Genomic DNA, 21061 nt, shown 5'->3' with positions numbered 1-21061 from the left:
ATGTGAATTTGAAAGCTTTGAAACTGCTTTAGAAGTTTTTAGATTGCCTTGAAATTTTTTGAGAGCTTCTAGACTAGTTGAAAATTATTTGGAAGCCTTTAGCGAGTTTTAAAAGCTTTTGGAAGCTTCAAGACTGTTTTGAAAGGCTTCCGACTGCTTTAGAAGCATTTTGGATTTTCTGTAGTGTTTTGAAATCTTTTTAGATTACTTTAGGAGCATTGATGGTTCTGGACTTCTTTTAAGACATGTGAATTTGAAATTTTGGAAGCTTTTAAACTGCTTTAGAAGCATACGGAAGCTTTTAGACTACCTTGAAATTTTTTGAGAACTTCTAGACTAGTTAATGATTATTTGGAAGCCTTTAGAGTGTTCTAAAAGCTTTTGGAAGCTTCTAGACTAATTTGAAAGGCTTTAGACATATTTTGGAGTTTCTGTAGTGTTTTAAAACGTTTTTAGACTACTTTAGATGCATTTGGAAGGTGTTTGGACAGTTTAAAGAGTTTCTGGACTGCCTTTAAGACATTTGAAACCTTGTAGACGGTTTTAGAAACGTTTGGAAGCTGTTAACTGCTTTAGAAGCATACGGAAGCTTTTCTAAAAGCTTTTAGAAGCTTCTAGGCTGCTTTGTAAGCTTTGCAAGGCATTTTAGAAGTTTTATAGTGTTTTGGAATGTTTTTACATTTTTTTAGACCTCTTCAGGTGTAGGTGTTTGGAAATTTTTTGGTCAGTTTAAATTTGTAAATTGATACAGACATTTTGCAACATGTTTTTGCCGTTCAGAAGGCCCCAAAAATAGCAGTAAATAAGCACAAAAAACTAAAATAAGCACAAAGCGAAGAAAAAAGCATCAACAAAATATGTCAAATGACGCGTTTTTGTATAAATCGTTCACATTAGATATCAAAGGTTGGTTGCTTTTATTATTTACAAAAAGCAAAATTTCTAGAAATCCGGACTCTACTTATAACAGAATTGTTGGTGTTTTAAGAACTTGCTTCTTGGTTTTGTGATATAGATTGCTTATTTATTGGTTTTTGTAAATTTACCCAGCATTAAATACATATCAATTTGGTTTTGTTGTGTGATTTATAACATGTTTTTTCAATTTCAGTTCAATTTATTGTAAGAGCAGGTAATTTTATGAAGAAAACTAGACTTCTTAGATACAAAAGAAACTTGAGTGTACTTTTTAAAGATTTTATTTGTATATTTCATAATGTGTAAATAATACAATTAAAATAGTAATTTAACCTACTATCTGATGGAAAAGTATTTAACAGTAGCACCATCTGTTTCTAGCCTTATAGTCAGAGAAGATTCTAGGGCTAATTCTGCAAATGATCAAATTTTTGTATTAAGTAACTTGTATTTTTCTAATATTACCTGAAACTTATTAGAAATTTGATTTTTCAACACTCTGCATATGGATTTTGACAACACCATTATAACCATAGCTTCAAACACCTTTTGTTTAGAGTCTTTTAGAGCAATTGATAATGGGACTTTTTAAATTTGGACCCTTTCAAAGCATGATAAGCAAACTCCAGATTAGGCAAATAAAGGTACCTGAAACATAAGCTATTTAGTATTAGCAGCTCATTAATACCTCTACCAGAGTCCTTTTAGTAGTATTAGGTAAATCACCTTGTCAGCTTCTGCTAAATACACCTTTACTCTATATCCATGTTTCTTCGAGAACCACTGGCTTGAATAAACTTGGTTTTTGTAGTGTTCTTGTAAAAACTCTTCTTGGGAGTAAGTAAATATATGGGCTGTTTCATTGTGACAGTGTTTTCTATTAGAAAAGGCATCCTTTTCTGTTCCACAAACTCTAGTTCCTTCAGAATGTTTCACTGGGCCCCTTGATAGTTGTAAAGTGGCATTTTCAAAACTGACTACCGAAACACACACACATTATCTAGTCTCACACGTAGTATCGCAGTTAAATCAAAATACTCGTTAAAATATTGTAAAATTTACATCAAAAATAAAAAATTTCCTTTTGTTTACTTTTTGTCAACAATGGCGGCCGATTTTCCGAGCCTTGTCGTCCTGATTCATTGCCGACGTTGACGTCAAAATTCCATCTTGCTCGGAACGCATATAATAGACAGGAAAGGCAAATGGGAAAATAAATGGACCATAGTTTAAATGTCAAATGTAACGGACAAGACAGGGAAAACTTCTGAACAAAATAAAACCATAAAAGAAATAAGTATTCAAGAGTGTTCCATCACTCTCGCGGTTTATAAATATTTAAAGTCGCTAATGCCTTAATTTAAATTATGCAAGGGCCCGGCAAAACATTTCAGCCCTCATGTTGATCTTGTTAAGGGGGCTGGATGGTTAAAAGCAAAGTTCGCCGATTGCTCATCCTCCGAAATCATAATTACTTTTGTTCAGTTAATAAACAAAACGGTAAACCGTTTTATTTGCTTTTACCCGCTTCCAAGTCGGTGTTTAAAGCTTCGCTACGTCGACTTATTAATATTTGAACCTTTTAGTGCGGAAATGCCTTTTATAAGAACGAAGAATACTTAAAATATAACAAAACGTTTTTTTTTTAATTATTAACAATTTGCTTGTCAAGCTTATAAAATGGATAGAAGTTACCTATTACAAATATAGACTGATGAAAGGCAATGAGAGGGGTAATAGGCCGATTGTACATAAGAATGTTTTCATTGTTATCAACACGCCCCTTCAATGAAAAACCTTCTTATGTTCTTAAACATCCCTTTTAACAGATGAATACAAATTTAGCTGAGATACAAAATTTTCAAATTTTAACTTAGGTAACCCTTTGGTAAAAATATCTCATATTTGTTCCTCACTTCTAACATGTAATTTTAACAACGTTATTATTAATTTGTTCTTTAATAAAACAACTTTTTATTTTTTCGATTGTTTTCTGGACTATTAACTATTTTAATCGCTGACTGATTGTCTTCCATAATACTGACTAGAATATTTCCAGAAAACAAACCGAAGTTTCCTTAACCAACAAGATTCTGCCTCTGTGGATGAAATTGACACTTTTTAGTATTCCTACCATCCTGGTTTTTAAAACACTGTTTCTTTACATGACCTAGCTTTCCACATAGGTAACACTTGGGCTTTCTTTGATTTCCTGCTTGAGTCTCACTTTTTCCAGCTGCCAAAGCCACTGCTTAATCAGATTGCTTCAATCTTTCCTCCTCAATCAACAAACGAGCAGTCAGCTCTTTTAAAGTTTGTTGTTCTAGTGGTGAAGACTCCCAAGCAATCACAAAGTGTTTTAAAGTATCTGGTAAAGCCATTAATATCTTTGTTACGACCATTTTCTCACTAATCTCCTCTCCTAGCTGTTTTAAATTGGATTTAATTTCAGCTATCCCACCATTTTTAAAGGACTTTTGTTCAAAAACTGAGGTTAGTTTCTTCCACATTTGTGCAGCTGTATTGCAGAACAAAATGTATGTCAATATCCTCTCCTTTATCTCACCATTATTTGGAGTGTTCGGCTTTGGAGTAAACCCCATGGTAGTTATCATACAACTCTTTTGACTTAAACATAATCAAAGTTTGGAATTTCCAGGTGATCCAGTTTTCCGAAGTCAATCGCACTGTTTGTACACCTCCGGTATTCTCCATTTTTATGTATTTCCTGGTACACCTGACTTTTTACCAAAATCCGCCCCAAAAAATGCCGGTTAGAACATTTTTTTCATTGTACTTTTTTCATCTCCTTATTAACATTGTTCAACTTACTGACTGACAACTGTCAACAATGACAGTGTTGCCGATTGTACATAAGAATGTTTTCATTGTTATCAACATAGACCTTGTTTGATTTAGTTAATTCAACGCTTTCCCAAAGCAAATTAGGCAACATTGTTGGCACAGTTTTGTAGTTGTAAACTCGGCAGTTGGACTGAAGGGTAAATTGAATTTATAACCCCACTTAAAAGGGAACTTTAAATAATTAACCAGACTCATATACGCTGGAGTAACTCAAACTAAACATCATCCCCCAGTCGGCGGTAAAGTTGGTCGTTTCGTAGATACACACACGTACAATAGAACGATTGTGATTTATTGAAAAGCTGGAATGAAACTGAGAGACACTGGCAGGGGAATGGGGGGAAATAATGAACCTTCTTCATTATTTGCCATCTTCGGGGCGTTTTCATAATGGAAAATTTGATCGTTGCTATAGTTTTAGGAGCCCGAGTTATCTTGAATAATTCGAAACTAGGAGCGAACTATTATGACTTCTCGTTTATTGTCTCTCCCCCATGTTCAGATTCCTGTCTGTCTAATATACCGGCGTTCTGTGTGTTTGCCCCATTATAGGCAGTCTCTAATTTGACGTTTGTTGCGGGCTTTATCATAGCAGAAAGACGGTAAAAGGGGGGAAATCTATTTTTGTAGTATTTTTTAACCCCTTTTCTAATGGCAATTTAGCAAAATTGATTGAAGTTAAATAAAAAAGGTTCAAACCCTTTCAAAAATTGAAAATATTACATTTCTGGTAAAAAGTGCAAATTTTAATTTTGCTCTATAAGGGTTCCAATGCACAGCAAAAAACATATTTATACCAAAGAACCTTAAATTAAGTGAAATAAGTACAAAAAAAGCACTTTAAAATTTTTCATTTTTCACAAAAATTGAAAGAATGGGGGGGGTATTATGGGTCTTTTTTTACCACTTTTTGAAATTCAATATCTCGGTAACGTGAAGAGCTAGAAAGCCCAGTTTTAGCTCATTTTGTAGTATTTTTTATCCTCTTTCTAATGATGTTTTCGGGAAATCTTAAAGAGTTCAAATAAAAAAGTTACAATCATTCAAAAATTGCAAAAATGCAATTTTTGCAAAAAGTGCAATTTTGGACATTTTTTATTTTGCTTCAGGAAGGTTCCAATGCACAGCAAAGGACATATTTATACCGAAGGACCTTAAATTAGGTGAAATAAGTACAAAAAAAGCACTTTAAAATTTTTCATTTTTCAAAAAAATTGAAAGAATGGGGGGGTATTATGGGTCTTTTTTTACTACTTTTTGAAATTCAATATCTCGGTAACGTGAAGAGCTAGAAAGCCCAGTTTTGGCTCATTTTGTAGTATTTTTTATCCTCTTTCTAATGATGTTTTCGGGAAATCTTAAAGAGTTCAAATAAAAAAGTTACAATCATTCAAAAATTGCAAAAATGCAATTTTTGCAAAAAGTGCAATTTTGGACATTTTTTGTTTTGCTTTATAAGGGTTCTAATGCACAGCAAAGGACATATTTATATCAAAGGACCTTAAATTAGGTGAAATAAGTACAAAAAAAGCACTTTAAAATTTTTAATTTTTCAAAAAAATTGAAAGAATGGGGGGGTATTACGGGTCTTTTTTTACTACTTTTTGAAATTCAATATCTCGGTAACGTGAAGAGCTAGAAACCCCAGTTTTGGCTCATTTTGTAGTATTTTTTATCCTCTTTCTAATGATGTTTTCGGGAAATCTTAAAGAGTTCAAATAAAAAAGTTACAATCATTCAAAAATTGCAAAAATGCAATTTTTGCAAAAAGTGCAATTTTGAACATTTTTTTATTTTGCTTTATAAGGGTTCCAATGCACAGCAAAGGACATATTTATACCAAAGGACCTTAAATTAGGTGAAATAAGTACAAAAAAGACACTTTAAAATTTTTCATTTTTCAAAAAAATTTAAAGAATGGGGTGGTATTAGGGATCTTTTCTTACTACTTTTTGAAATTCAATATCTCGGTAACGTGAAGAGCTAGAAAGCCCAGTTTTAGCTCATTTTGTAGTATTTTTTATCCTCTTTCTAATGCTGTTTTCGGGAAATCTTAAAGAGTTCAAATAAAAAAGTTACAATCATTCAAAAATAGCAAAAATGCAATTTTTGCAAAAAGTGCAATTTTGGACATTTTTTATTTTGCTTCAGGAAGGTTCCAATGCACAGCAAAGGACATATTTATATCAAAGGACCTTAAATTAGGTGAAATAAGTACAATAAAAGCACTTTAAAATTTTTAATTTTTCAAAAAAATTGAAAGAATGGGGGGGTATTATGGGTCTTTTTTTACTACTTTTTGAAATTCAATATCTCGGTAACGTGAAGAGCTAGAAAGCCCAGTTTTAGCTCATTTTGTAGTATTTTTTATCCTCTTTCTAATGCTGTTTTCGGGAAATCTTAAAGAGTTCAAATAAAAAAGTTACAATCATTCAAAAATTGCAAAAATGCAATTTTTGCAAAAAGTGCAATTTTGAACATTTTTTTATTTTGCTTTATAAGGGTTCCAATGCACAGCAAAGGACATATTTATACCAAAGGACCTTAAATTAGGTGAAATAAGTACAAAAAAGACACTTTAAAATTTTTCATTTTTCAAAAAAATTTAAAGAATGGGGTGGTATTAGGGATCTTTTCTTACTACTTTTTGAAATTCAATATCTCGGTAACGTGAAGAGCTAGAAACCCCAGTTTTAGCTCATTTTGTAGTATTTTTTATCCTCTTTCTAATGCTGTTTTCGGGAAATCTTAAAGAGTTCAAATAAAAAAGTTACAATCATTCAAAAATAGCATAAATGCAATTCTTGCAAAAAGTGCAATTTTGGACATTTTTTATTTTGCTTTATAAGGGTTCTAATGCACAGCAAAGGACATATTTAGATCAAAGGACCTTAAATTAGGTGAAATAAGTACAATAAAAGCACTTTAAAATTTTTCATTTTTCAAAAAAATTGAAAGAAGGGGGGGGTATTATGGGTCTTTTTTTACCACTTTTTGAAATTCAATATCTCGGTAACGTGAAGAGCTAGAAAGCCCAGTTTTAGCTCATTTTGTAGTATTTTTTATCCTCTTTCTAATGATGTTTTCGGGAAATCTTAAAGAGTTCAAATAAAAAAGTTACAATCATTCAAAAATTGCAAAAATGCAATTTTTGCAAAAAGTGCAATTTTGGACATTTTTTATTTTGCTTCAGGAAGGTTCCAATGCACAGCAAAGGACATATTTATACCGAAGGACCTTAAATTAGGTGAAATAAGTACAAAAAAAGCACTTTAAAATTTTTCACTTTTCAAAAAAATTGAAAGAATGGGGGGGTATTATGGGTCTTTTTTTACTACTTTTTGAAATTCAATATCTCGGTAACGTGAAGAGCTAGAAACCCCAGTTTTAGCTCATTTTGTAGTATTTTTTATCCTCTTTCTAATGATGTTTTCGGGAAATCTTAAAGAGTTCAAATAAAAAAGTTACAATCATTCAAAAATTGCAAAAATGCAATTTTTGCAAAAAGTGCAATTTTGAACATTTTTTTATTTTGCTTTATAAGGGTTCCAATGCACAGCAAAGGACATATTTATACCAAAGGACCTTAAATTAGGTGAAATAAGTACAAAAAAAGCACTTTAAAATTTTTAATTTTTCAAAAAAATTGAAAGAATGGGGGGGTATTATGGGTCTTTTCTTACTACTTTTTGAAATTCAATATCTCGGTAACGTGAAGAGCTAGAAACCCCAGTTTTGGCTCATTTTGTAGTATTTTTTATCCTCATTCTAATGATGTTTTCGGGAAATCTTAAAGAGTTCAAATAAAAAAGTTACAATTATGCAAAAATGCAATTTTTGCAAAAAGTGCAATTTTGGACATTTTTTATTTTGCTTTATAAGGGTTCTAATGCACAGCAAAGGACATATTTATATCAAAGGACCTTAAATTAGGTGAAATAAGTACAAAAAAAGCACTTTAAAATTTTTCATTTTTCAAAAAAATTGAAAGAATGGGGGGGTATTATGGGTCTTTTCTTACTACTTTTTGAAATTCAATATCTCGGTAACGTGAAGAGCTAGAAACCCCAGTTTTGGCTCATTTTGTAGTATTTTTTATCCTCATTCTAATGATGTTTTCGGGAAATCTTAAAGAGTTCAAATAAAAAAGTTACAATTATGCAAAAATGCAATTTTTGCAAAAAGTGCAATTTTGGACATTTTTTATTTTGCTTTATAAGGGTTCTAATGCACAGCAAAGGACATATTTATATCAAAGGACCTTAAATTAGGTGAAATAAGAACAAAAAAAGCACTTTAAAATTTTTCATTTTTCAAAAAAATTGAAAGAATGGGGGGGTATTATGGGTCTTTTCTTACTACTTTTTGAAATTCAATATCTCGGTAACGTGAAGAGCTAGAAAGCCCAGTTTTGGCTCATTTTGTAGTATTTTTTATCCTCTTTCTAATGATGTTTTCGGGAAATCTTAAAGAGTTTAAATAAAAAAGTTACAATCATTCAAAAATTGCAAAAATGCAATTTTTGCAAAAAGTGCAATTTTGGACATTTTTTGTTTTGCTTTATAAGGGTTCTAATGCACAGCAAAGGACATATTTATATCAAAGGACCTTAAATTAGGTGAAATAAGTACAAAAAAAGCACTTTAAAATTTTTAATTTTTCAAAAAAATTGAAAGAATGGGGGGGTATTACGGGTCTTTTTTTACTACTTTTTGAAATTCAATATCTCGGTAACGTGAAGAGCTAGAAACCCCAGTTTTGGCTCATTTTGTAGTATTTTTTATCCTCTTTCTAATGATGTTTTCGGGAAATCTTAAAGAGTTCAAATAAAAAAGTTACAATCATTCAAAAATTGCAAAAATGCAATTTTTGCAAAAAGTGCAATTTTGAACATTTTTTTATTTTGCTTTATAAGGGTTCCAATGCACAGCAAAGGACATATTTATATCAAAGGACCTTAAATTAGGTGAAATAAGTACAATAAAAGCACTTTAAAATTTTTAATTTTTCAAAAAAATTGAAAGAATGGGGGGGTATTATGGGTCTTTTTTTACTACTTTTTGAAATTCAATATCTCGGTAACGTGAAGAGCTAGAAAGCCCAGTTTTAGCTCATTTTGTAGTATTTTTTATCCTCTTTCTAATGCTGTTTTCGGGAAATCTTAAAGAGTTCAAATAAAAAAGTTACAATCATTCAAAAATTGCAAAAATGTAATTTCTGCAAAAAGTGCAATTTTGGCAATTTTTTATATTGCTCCAGGAGGGTTCTAATGCACAGCAAAAAACATATTTATACCAAAGAACCTTAAATTAGGTGAAATAAGTACAATAAAAGCACTTTAAAATTTTTCATTTTTCAAAAAAATTGAAAGAATGGGGGGTATTATGGGTCTTTTCTTACTACTTTTTGAAATTCAATATCTCGGTAACGTGAAGAGCTAGAAAGCCCAGTTTTAGCTCATTTTGTAGTATTTTTTATCCTCTTTCTAATGCTGTTTTCGGGAAATCTTAAAGAGTTCAAATAAAAAAGTTACAATCATTCAAAAATTGCAAAAATGTAATTTCTGCAAAAAGTGCAATTTTGGCAATTTTTTATATTGCTCCAGGAGGGTTCTAATGCACAGCAAAAAACATATTTATACCAAAGAACCTTAAATTAAGTGAAATAAGTACAAAAAAAGCACTTTAAAATTTTTCATTTTTCAAAAAAATTGAAAGAATGGGGGGTATTATGGGTCTTTTCTTACTACTTTTTGAAATTCAATATCTCGGTAACGTGAAGAGCTAGAAAGCCCAGTTTTAGCTCATTTTGTAGTATTTTTTATCCTCTTTCTAATGCTGTTTTCGGGAAATCTTAAAGAGTTCAAATAAAAAAGTTACAATCATTCAAAAATAGCAAAAATGCAATTTTTGCAAAAAGTGCAATTTTGGACATTTTTTATTTTGCTTCAGGAAGGTTCCAATGCACAGCAAAGGACATATTTATATCAAAGGACCTTAAATTAGGTGAAATAAGTACAATAAAAGCACTTTAAAATTTTTAATTTTTCAAAAAAATTGAAAGAATGGGGGGGTATTATGGGTCTTTTTTTACTACTTTTTGAAATTCAATATCTCGGTAACGTGAAGAGCTGGAAAGCCCAGTTTTGGCTCATTTTGTAGTATTTTTTATCCTCTTTCTAATGATGTTTTCGGGAAATCTTAAAGAGTTCAAATAAAAAAGTTACAATCATTCAAAAATTGCAAAAATGCAATTTTTGCAAAAAGTGCAATTTTGGACATTTTTTATTTTTCTTTATAAGGGTTCTAATGCACAGCAAAGGACATATTTATATCAAAGGACCTTAAATTAGGTGAAATAAGTACAAAAAAAGCACTTTAAAATTTTTCATTTTTCAAAAAAAATTAAAGAATGGGGGGGTATTACGGGTCTTTTTTTACTACTTTTTGAAATTCAATATCTCGGTAACGTGAAGAGCTGGAAAGCCCAGTTTTGGCTCATTTTGTAGTATTTTTTATCCTCTTTCTAATGATGTTTTCGGGAAATCTTAAAGAGTTCAAATAAAAAAGTTACAATCATTCAAAAATTGCAAAAATGCAATTTTTGCAAAAAGTGCAATTTTGGACATTTTTTATTTTAAATTATTTTTTTTTAGAAAGGCGTGGTTTGGCACATTTTGTAGTATTTTTTATCCTTTTTCTAATGGCGATTCATCAAAATTGATTAAAATTCAAATTAAAAATTTACAACTTTCTCAAAAGTGCAAATTTGGCAAATTTTTATTTTGCTCCATAAGTATTCCAATGCAGAGTATTTGTATCAAAGGACCTTAATTTTAATTCCGTTATTTTACTATTTATTAATAGATTGTGGCCTCTGATTCAACCACCAGATTTGTACAAAATTTCAATCTGTACAAAAACTACTCGTGTAGTACACTAATTGATTGATATGATGGATGACATCCAATTTTCACTACATTAACGCTTCGTTTCTGCTAAATACAAGTGACGTAGGTGCAAACACGCAATAAGTAACACTAACACATCCAATAAACATTTTTCCTTTTGTGAATTGGTCCGAGCGAGTTGAGGACAAATTTGACCCCCAAAAAAGTGACCAACCTAATTTACATTTTGTGCGTGTTCCTGAAGGCCTCAACACTGACAAAACTGTTATTTGGCAGACTGTTCGGGTCTTGTGATTAATTACTAGATTCGTCCGTCCACTCGAAAAACAACTCTTCTTCGCCACCTTCGGTCGGTTAAACTTCGATTTTACTCCCTTCTACCCTTCCAGTTTAGCAAAATTAGATTAGGCAATTTCCGCACAGATTCGCTTCCAATTATAAACGGCACAATAACTTTTATAATCGATAATAATTGTTTGTCGTTTGTTGTTATAGCCTGTCAGTTGCTACTGAATTACAAAAATAATATTAAAATAACCACGTGAATGAAATAGATAGAGTTTTCAAAACACTAACGTCTTTGAAACTGTGTTGTTTCGGTTAATAAACACCCACGTGCCCCAAACTGAAAACATGCAAACGAAATGCATTTTATTTTATTTTTGATACCCGCATTCGACGTAACCAATATCCAAAAACAACTCAAAAATCACATTTAATTGGACAAGGCCAGAAAATTAGCGCACGTGTATGTTTCTCTAAATAATTGGGGGCGCCCCAATTACCACAAAAAGCTTAATGGCGCAGTGATTTGTCCTCACTGGAGTGGGACAAAAGGAGACACTAAAAATATGATAACAAGGGAGAACAGTCATCTCGGCCCATTAATTCGCCCATAAGTCGGGCAAAAGAAGCCCATTAGGGCCTCCAGCCTCGTGCTAAAATCAATATTCCACCACCTCGGCGGCGTTGTCTTGTCAGGCCGGATCAGCCCCTAAAACCCCCGCCCCCCTTCAAATACGAAAGACAGCCGAGATTTTGAGGCCCCCGGGACCTGGAGCGCGGCATACTGAGGAAGGCTCGCTCCTCCTCTGTTGGGAGAATGGGTAATGCAATTTGGAGGGCGCGTAGGTGAGATTAAGGGGGGAAATTCTGTTGATTCATTATGATCCGCCCGCAAAAAGGGTTAAACGCATCAACCACCCCCTTTTTTTTTTAGAAAAACAATATGAGCCTATTTGCGACTAAAGAACTAATTTTAACGGGATAATGCAAATTCAGCGCGCATTTTGCCCGATTTGAATTTGAATGGATTAGTTTGACACTATTGTTTGGTCGGTGCAACCGATAAACTAACTATTTAATGCGAGAATAAAAATTAGGCATGAATAAATCAAATTTGAAATTAAACACACAATAGACGTGGGAATGAGGAAAAATGGAAAAAGCACTTAAAACAAGTTAAAGTTGAAAGAATGCAGTGACGTTTTTAATATAAATTTGTTACATAAAACTTTAACAGATACATTAAGTTAAATAACCCCAAAAAAATTGTTTTTTTTTTGTCATTTTGTCAAAAAAATCAAATCATTACTAATTTGTGATACCTGGTATAACAGAGATTTGGTTGTTCAACTTTTCTGAGCCTTAGTGTTTAAGATTTCAACAAAAGTATACAAGGTGTTTTTTCACTTGGAGACATTTTAGATCGACAGTCATACGTCTATGTCTACACTACGTTTTTATTTCTAGAAACATCTAAAATACTATCATCACCTGGTATATAACTAAAAAAAAAGCGTCAATTTGCTACAAATGGCAAATTCTTTTATGCTTCTAGTAGATAAGTAGTATATACTTTTTCAATTTATTGAATAAGAAATTTAATAAGGATTCTAAAAATGCGTTTAAAACAGTCATTTTCTTACTCCAAATTATTCTCTAAAACCACGTGACGTCTATCACTATTGTCACAACTGTCAAAGTGTACAGTCACAACTGTCAAAGATTACTAGAATTTGCAAGAATTACATTTTAACACAGTTTTCGAAACAAGACAATTTTCTGAGATTTAACAGTTATTTTGAGAATTGTCACTTCATAGCATAGCTAAATAGTCTGCTGCAATGACGTGACAACTGTCATTAACGTCAAAACTGTCAAACCATGCTCAAAAGTTGCACAAATCTGGGTTTATAAACGTTTTCTTGCAGTATTTGATATAAAACGTGTTTCTGAGATTTATGAATGTTATTTTGCCAATTGTCACGTGACCGTTTAACTAAATAGTGTTCTACAATCACGTGACAACTGTCACTAACGTTAAAACTGTCAAGCCATGCTTAAAAGTTGCAAAAATCAGGATTTAGAAACGTTTTCTTGCAGTATTTGATATTAAACGTGTTTCTGAGATTTATGAACGTTATTTTGCCAATTTTCACGTGACCGTCTAAGTAAATAGTGTTCTACAATCACGTGACAACTGTCACTAACGTTAAAACTGTCAATTCATGCTCAAAAGTTGCAAAAATCAAGATTTAGAAACGTTTTCTTGCAGTATTTGATATATGAAACGTGTTTCTGTGAATTACGACAGTTATTTTGACAATTATCACGTGACTTCTAGCTAAATAGTGTTCTACAATCATGTGACAACTGTCATTAACGACAAAGGTCAAACTACGCTCAAAAGTTGCAAAAATCAGGATTTAGAAACTTTTTTTGCAGTAAAACGTGTTTCTGAGAATTATGACAGTTATTTTGAGAAATATCACGTGACGTCTAGCTAAATATTGTTCTACAATCACGTGACAAATGTCATTAACGCCAAAACTCTCAAATCATGCTCAAAAGTTGCAAAAGTCAGGATTTAGAAACGTTTTTTTGCAGTATTTGATATAAAACGTGTTTCTGAGAATTATGACAGTTATTTTGAGAAATATCACGTGACATCTAACTAAATATTGTTCTACAATCAGGTGACAAATGGCACTTACGTCAAAACGCTCAAATCATGCTCAAAAGTTGCAAAAGTCAGGATTTAGAAACGTTTTCTTGCAGTATTTGATATTAAACGTGTTTCTGAGATTTATGAATGTTATTTTGCCAATTTTCACGTGACCGTCTAAGTAAATAGTGTTCTACAATCACGTGACAAATGGCACTAACGTCAAAACTGTCAAATCATGCTCAAAAGTTGCAAAAATCAGGACTTAGAAACGTTTTTTTGCAGTATTTGATATAAAACGTGTTACTGAGAATTATGACCGTTATTTTGAAAAATATTACGTGACGTCTAACTAAACATTGTTCTACAATCACGTGACAAATGTCACTAACGTCAAAACTGTCAAACCATTTTCAAAAGTTGCAAAAGTCAGGATTTAGAAACGTTTTCTTACAGTATTTGATATAAAACGTGTTTCTGAGATTTATGAATGTTATTTTGCCAATTGTCACGTGACCGTTTAACTAAATAGTGTTCTACAATCACGTGACAAATGTCACTAACATCAAAACTGTCAAATCATGCTCAAAAGTTGCAAAAGTCAGAATTTAGAAACGTTTTCTTGCAGTATTTGATATAAAACGTGTTTCTGAGAGTTATGACAGTTATTTTGACAATTATCACGTGACCGTCTAGCTAAATATTGTTTTACAATCACGTGAAATCAGGGTTTAGAAACTTTTTTGTTGCAGTACTCGATATAAAGCGTGTTTTTGAGATTTATGATTTTTGACAATGGTCACGTGACTGCCTAGCTCAATTATCTTTTAAAACCACGTGATACCTATCACTAATGTCAAAACTAAATAAAACAATTGTTAATGAAAAAATGAAAAAAAAATTTGAAGTACGGTTTTTATAGCAATTAAAATTTTTGATCTACCGATTAAAATCTACCGTTTTTTAACTGATTATTTTACCGCCATTAAATATTTTGACTTGGCAACACTGCCTAGACTTGGTGTAACCGTTTGTTTTACGATTCTTTTCCCAAAAACCAGCTTCATCCACCCTTTTTTGCTATTAAACTTTAAATTTTCTAATATCTAGTAAAATAATGAGAATTAGAATATCTGTCAATCTTTACTAGATATTTTTTTACGGTTCTGTTATATGCCACAATTTTTTTCTGTTTCTGTTTGTGGCAATGAGTTTTAATGGTTTTCTCTTTTCTGGCATTTTGTAATTTCCACACTTTAAGACATTTTAACTTATCGTACGAAACCTGCATAATCCCTTTAAGTGTGCTTTAGAAGGAATATAACTTTAGTTTGAATACATTCAGCTAGTTTACCCATTTTGAGCACATTTTCAATTCCCTTTGAGATCGTCAAATTCAAGCAACTAAAACTCGACTCACACTCGAAAAATGAAAGTTTTAAGATGACTCCAAACTGCGTGTTTAAGTTACAAATGGCTCTCGCTAATCCGCTTTCAAAAAGTTTTAAAAGGGCGTTTTCAATCATCAAAAAAAAGAATCAAAGTTTGGCCGCAAAAGTAAAAGATCGCTTTAATCGCGAAACAGTAATCCAAACCAGGGAGGAGTGAAAAAAATGTCGGTTCGGGCCGAAATTGAAAAGTTGGAAAAGCAATCAAACAACTGGAAAACAATGCCATTCCGGATATTGCCGTGTCTGTGTTATTTGTTTAGGAAATCTATTCAGACGAGAGGAAACGGAATGATATTGCGAGAGGAAGTGAAAAATGGAAAAAGAAGGTCGGGTTATGTTTTAGTTGCACGAGTTCACAACGAGCCAATTCTGTAAATTAAGGGGACTCAAATTTTGTGCCTGGAAAGTTGTTTTGGGCATTATGCAAAAGCAGTTTTAGAGCTATTCTGTAAACTAAGAAGCTTTGTTAAAATTACTGTTTGACATCGTTTTGGTGTTTTCCAGTTTGGATCAAAGCAATTAAAGGAAAATCCTATTAAAGTTAAGTAAAAAAAGAATTAATGACGTACTATCAAACCAATTTCATTCATACATTTGTGATCTTTTACCTTTACTTGTAAATGGTTTATTTGCCGGAAACAAGCCCATATAACATTAATAATTATAGTGTTGTTTATGCAAAACTAATCGCTATAAAACATAAATACCCCATTAGCGAATGATTACATTATTATATAGTTAATAGATCGTTTTGAGAGAGTGTCCTCGTCAAAACATGTCTGCATTCCATATTCGGCTAAAAATATTATAATCGGTTACAAAACATTGCTAGAATAATTAAATTAGTTCCATCTCAAGGTTTTCGTTTATTTCGAGAGGCTACGTGCATTGTGATGAATTAACATCGAAGAAATTTAATAAGTTTCGATTAGAAGGTTTCGGAATTTTGAACCTTCAAAAGGCACGACCGATTCAGGCTTCTGGTTAATTTTTGCTTCAGTTTTTTTTAGTAGCCAGTTTTACTTAATGAGAGAGATTTAAAGTGAACTGCAAAAGCTGAAATACTAATTTAAAAACTTTTCAGTTTGCTCAATTTTTCTTCGCATTTTACTGCCCGGTGCCATATAGTTTGAATCTAGTCGAATTGGTTTGAATTACATCGTTGAAACTACTGAAAACATTGCAAAAATTACAAAATTCTCTAATTAATTAGTTTAATTATTAATAATCATTTGTGTTTCTTGTTGAGAATGCTTGATCAATCAGTTCTTTTGCTATGTCTTCTTCTGTGATTTTCTTCATTTAAAATGGTTACTGTAATCTTTAAAACTGTGGTTTTTGAATTTTCTTCTCGTTTACTCTTTGATCACCCTCTCTTCTTAATCATCATTTGTTTATAATTCCTATGATTTCCTGATTGATAAACAAGGTTTTCCAAAAAGTTTGTACTTTGGTAGGTTTCAGCTTGACTTGGTCGGTCCAGGGAATTTTTGGTTGGATTTTCACTTCAGGTCATAGTTTTCAAATTTAAAATTACATTTTTATAGTCACGTGACTGTTCTCAAGTTTTAGCACGTGAAAATTGGCAAAATTATATTCATAAATCTCAGAAACACGTTTTATATCAAATACTGCAAGAAAACGTTTCTAAATCCTGATTTTTGCAACTTTTGAGCATGGCTTGACAGTTTTAACGTTAGTGACAGTTGTCACGTGATTGTAGAATACTATTTAGCGAGAAGTCACGTGATAATTGTCAAAATAACTGTCATAATTCTCAGAAACACGTTTTATATCAAATACTGCATAAAAACGTTTTTAAATCCTGATTTTTGCAACTTTTGAGCATGATTTGACAGTTTTGACGTTAGTGACAGTTGTCACGTGATTGTAGAATACTATTTAGCGAAAAGTCACGTGATAATTGTCAAAATAATTGTCATAATTCTCAGAAACACGTTTTATATCAAATTCTGCAATAAAACGTTTCTAAATCCTGATTTTTGCAACTTTTGAGCATGGCTTGACAGTTTTAACGTTAGTGACAGTTGTCACGTGATTGTAGAACAATATTTAACTAGACGTCACGTGATATTTTTCAAAATTACTGTCATAATTCTCAGAAACACGTTTTATATCAAATACTGCATAAAAACGTTTTTAAATCCTAATTTTTGCAACTTTTGAGCATGATTTGACAGTTTTGACGTTAGTGACATTTGTCACGTGATTGTAGAACAATATTTAGCTAGACGTCACGTGATATTTCTCAAAATTACTGTCAGAAACACGTTTTATATCAATTACTGCAAAAAAACGTTTCTAAATCCTGATTTTTGCAACTTTTGAGCATGGCTTGACAGTTTTAACGTTAGTGACAGTTGTCACGTGATTGTAGAACACTATTTAGCGAGAAGTCACGTGATAATTGTCAAAATAACTGTCATAATTCTCAGAAACACGTTTTATATCAAATACTGCAAAAAAACGTTTCTAAATCCTGATTTTTGCAACTTTTGAGCATGGATTGGCAGTTTTAACGTTAGTGACAGTTGTCACGTGATTGTAGAACACTATTTAGTTTAACGGTCACGTGACAAACACTTCCAGTTTAATCGCAAGTAGATGTCAACTTGATTATTATTAGACACATTTGAAAACTTGAAAGTGATCATTTTTCAAACGTCAATATCTCGAAAACTGTTGTAGACAGATAGAGGTTGTAAAACATGAAAAATATTTGAAATCGATAGGAATATTCAAAAATACCGGGTGTTCCAATTAAACTAAGCAAGTTCCGGTTAAACCGGAAGTGACAGAAAGATGAAAATATTTCTAAAACTCATCAAATTTCTTTTAATTCCACAATTTAAATTTTTTTAATATCGGATTTTAATAAACTTTTAATGAACAGTTTTGGGCAGCTAGCCCTGTATACAATCTGACAACGTCGCTTCAACTATTTAATTTATGTCGTCATACTTATTGTGCTTGAATTTTGGTATATATTTCAGTTTGTGTGTTTTTTTCAGGTTGGAAAAACCACTTCATCGTAAAATTTGAGCTTCAAGAAAGATAAGGTAATTCAGAAGTCAAGAAACAGATCAGTAGAAACATTTTGATAATATTGGCAACGTTGTACGTGTGCTAAACAAAAATTTTGGTCAAGATAATAATTATTGACCAGAACGACCATAAAACACCATTAAGTGCTCTTCACACTATCATAAATTAATTAATTTCTTGTTATAAATACTGTCTTGATTGTTACACGAAAACTAGATAAACATTTTTTCAAACATCTCATTATATTTAATGTAAACTGACATTTTTGTGTTAAAATTAAAATATTGAAGGAAAAACCACCACAAACAACATGACATTGTATTATAACTGACTAAAGTTAGAGTATTAATAATAATAATAATAATAATAATAATAATAATAATAATAAATTTATTGCCATCAAAATGATACCAAGATCACAAAGCAACGTCACAAGACACTTTTAGAAGATTCTGGGAAGATTTAAGAGACTTGTAGGGGCCTCTGGCAATTTTAAAATATTCTGGGAAGGTTTAAGACACTTTTAGAAGATTCTGGGGAGATTTAATACACTTGTAGGAAACTCTGGCAATTATATAAGATTCTGAAAAGGTTTAAGACACTTTGGTCAATATAAACGTCAATAAAACAGCATCATTTCCGTGAAAGGTTGGTAGCAATGAGCAATGTTGTCACGTTTACATGGACATCTTGGATGATTGGTTGCTACCTTTACTGTGTTTCTGTTTATAATTTTACAGGACATTTTTTGAATGTGTCTGTATCGTAGTTAGGGATGTCTGCCAATTTGAAAATTTTCTTCTTTTAAGGTTTTCTGGCAATTTTTGAAAAGTTATTCTGCACTTTGGCAACCATGTTATTTTTTGGTTGCTCTGAGCAACTTGCAACATCTTAAATTTGTTTTATTTTTGGTATATCATGCCATAATATAAACCGTTTTTAATTAATTGTAAGTGAAATTAAAGTCTTGTCAACTTTTCAACTCAGCAACCTTTTCCATCCTAAAGGACCAAACTTAACTCTTCAAATCAACTTTAAAAGTTTATTTCAATGCTAAGAAAATTAATATGAAAGTATGCAGAATGGAAATATACCAGGTTGACCAAACAAATATTATACAATGAGTTGTTTGGCTCTTTTTAGTTAATTAATTTAAAAACACAGACTTTAATTTGTTAGGCACAAAACACCCTTTATCGGCTGATTGGAAGTGGTCCAAATCAAATTAACAATAATTATTGTAGTTGTAACAAAGTTAAAACTTCCTCCTTTCGATCGAAGGGAATGAATAATAAAATTTTAGCTTTTAGGGACTACTTTCTTAAATTAACTAGAAAAAACACAAACACAACTTCAAGGTTGTTGCTATAGTGTCACAAAGTCAAGCTTTAAATCCCTAATGATGTGAAACATAGGAAATCCATATCGGTGTAAACTCAAATAACAAACATTAACGACGGTTGGAATATGGAGTAATTTATCTCTCACGAGTAAAACGACGATAATAGACAACTGTTATTACCGCGATAATCCCACAGTTTCAGCATCGGGCATAATGAAACAATTTTCCCAATTGTCCGTAAAGATTAATGTTCGGAAACGTTTATCTCTGACCACCGGCATCGGATATGTTCGATTTGGTCGTTTGCAAAATGAGGATTGGAATTTCATTTTGTACTTTGAAATAATATTATTCGAAACGATAATCAATGCTAGGTAGTAGAGTAACAGAAACGCAATGAATAATCTAAACAGTAATTTTACTAACAGAGGAATCAATTTTTTTTGAAATTTCACTAAAACTACTTGGAGGATTTAGGATCTGGGTCTTCATCTCCACTTGGCCGCAACCGAAATCGATAAGAAACCATTCTATCGAGGCCGTTTTAAGCAGACTGCAAGAATTGAAGGAATCCCTCAGGAATCCATGTAATCCGGACAGACGTTCGCAATTTCCTGGAAATTCGTCTAAATCCCAGGAATAATATTTATGCGCGCCCGTCAATCACAATTTTAAAAATAACCGACGTAATGGGGGAAAAACTCGTGCGTTCCGCGTTTATGAACATATTATGGATTTCTACCTGGACGAAGATTTAAAAATAAGCAAACCGATTGAGAGAGCATATTTTGAAATGTAATTATTTATCTTGACTAAATTGGCGGAATTCAACAGTTGAAAAATTGTCGAGAAGTTTGACTTACACCTTATTTAGAGCGATTTAATTCCTTTGAAGATGTTATAAAGTAAACAAATTGAGTGGGAGTGTAATCTTGGAAACGTAATTATTTATCTAGAACAGAGTCTTTGATCATTTCAGCCGAATTGGCGGAAAATCGCAGAAACTTAATCACGAAAACGTTGTCATTAGCACCGGCAATCATTTAGCTAGTCTATTACTCCATCAAGAAATCCAATAAAGTTACTTTCCAAGTGAGAGATTCGCCAAAAGCAGCGAAGCTCTAATAAAAACATTACTCCGCGAGTGTTTATGACACTTAAATTTCCATAACGTTAGCGTTATGTTTACCGAATTACTGACAAACAACCTTAATGGCCTTTCTCAGTCGTTTCCATCCGAAAGTGGAGCATAGTTTGGATATTATTATTTATTTGTTCCTGGTATAAATTTACGCTTCGTTTAATTACCGCCTTAGCCAGGCAAACTGAAACCTACAAGATGGATTATGTCTAAGTCCTCATTATTAATCTTCCCATTTGTCTCGCTTGTGTATACCGCCAGAACCGCGCTTGTTTACCATTAAAATTTGTTACAAATTTAACCAATTTAGGTTTTACAATCTCGATTACGATATTTAAGAGAAGCTAAATCTTCTACAATTTACCCTCCAATTGTTATAACTCGTTCAAGTTTTATTCGACGTTTTTCATATTAACCTAAC

At 31.9% G+C, this 21061-nt stretch overlaps 1 protein-coding gene and 1 long non-coding RNA gene across 5 annotated transcripts in view; one reads left to right on the top strand and one right to left on the bottom strand.

Moving 5' to 3' along the window:
- Positions 1 to 21061, top strand: part of 5-HT7 (5-hydroxytryptamine receptor 7) — a 106553-nt gene that overhangs the window by 41075 nt on the left and 44417 nt on the right. Inside the window, exon 2 of one of the 4 annotated variants that reach the window (XM_081979231.1) lies at positions 18124 to 18171. The exons of the other annotated variants lie outside the window; for them this stretch is intronic. The gene's annotated coding sequence lies outside the window, so the exon portion shown is untranslated. The remainder of the gene's footprint in view (positions 1 to 18123; positions 18172 to 21061) is intronic. 4 annotated transcript variants of the gene reach the window in all.
- LOC145728325 (uncharacterized) lies at positions 1228 to 1854 on the bottom strand. Its single transcript, XR_014178051.1, has 3 exons — positions 1645 to 1854; positions 1384 to 1566; positions 1228 to 1331 (listed from the first exon to the last, which is right to left on the bottom strand). It is a non-coding gene; the product is annotated as an uncharacterized LOC145728325 (long non-coding RNA).

This window comes from Ips typographus, linkage group LG4 (genome assembly GCF_016097725.1).
Source record: "Ips typographus isolate SLU linkage group LG4, UJ_Ityp_2.0, whole genome shotgun sequence".
NCBI classification, from domain to species: Eukaryota; Metazoa; Arthropoda; class Insecta; order Coleoptera; family Curculionidae; genus Ips; species Ips typographus.
Note: the sequence above shows the minus strand (reverse complement) of the source record. Positions and strands in the feature narration are given on the sequence as shown.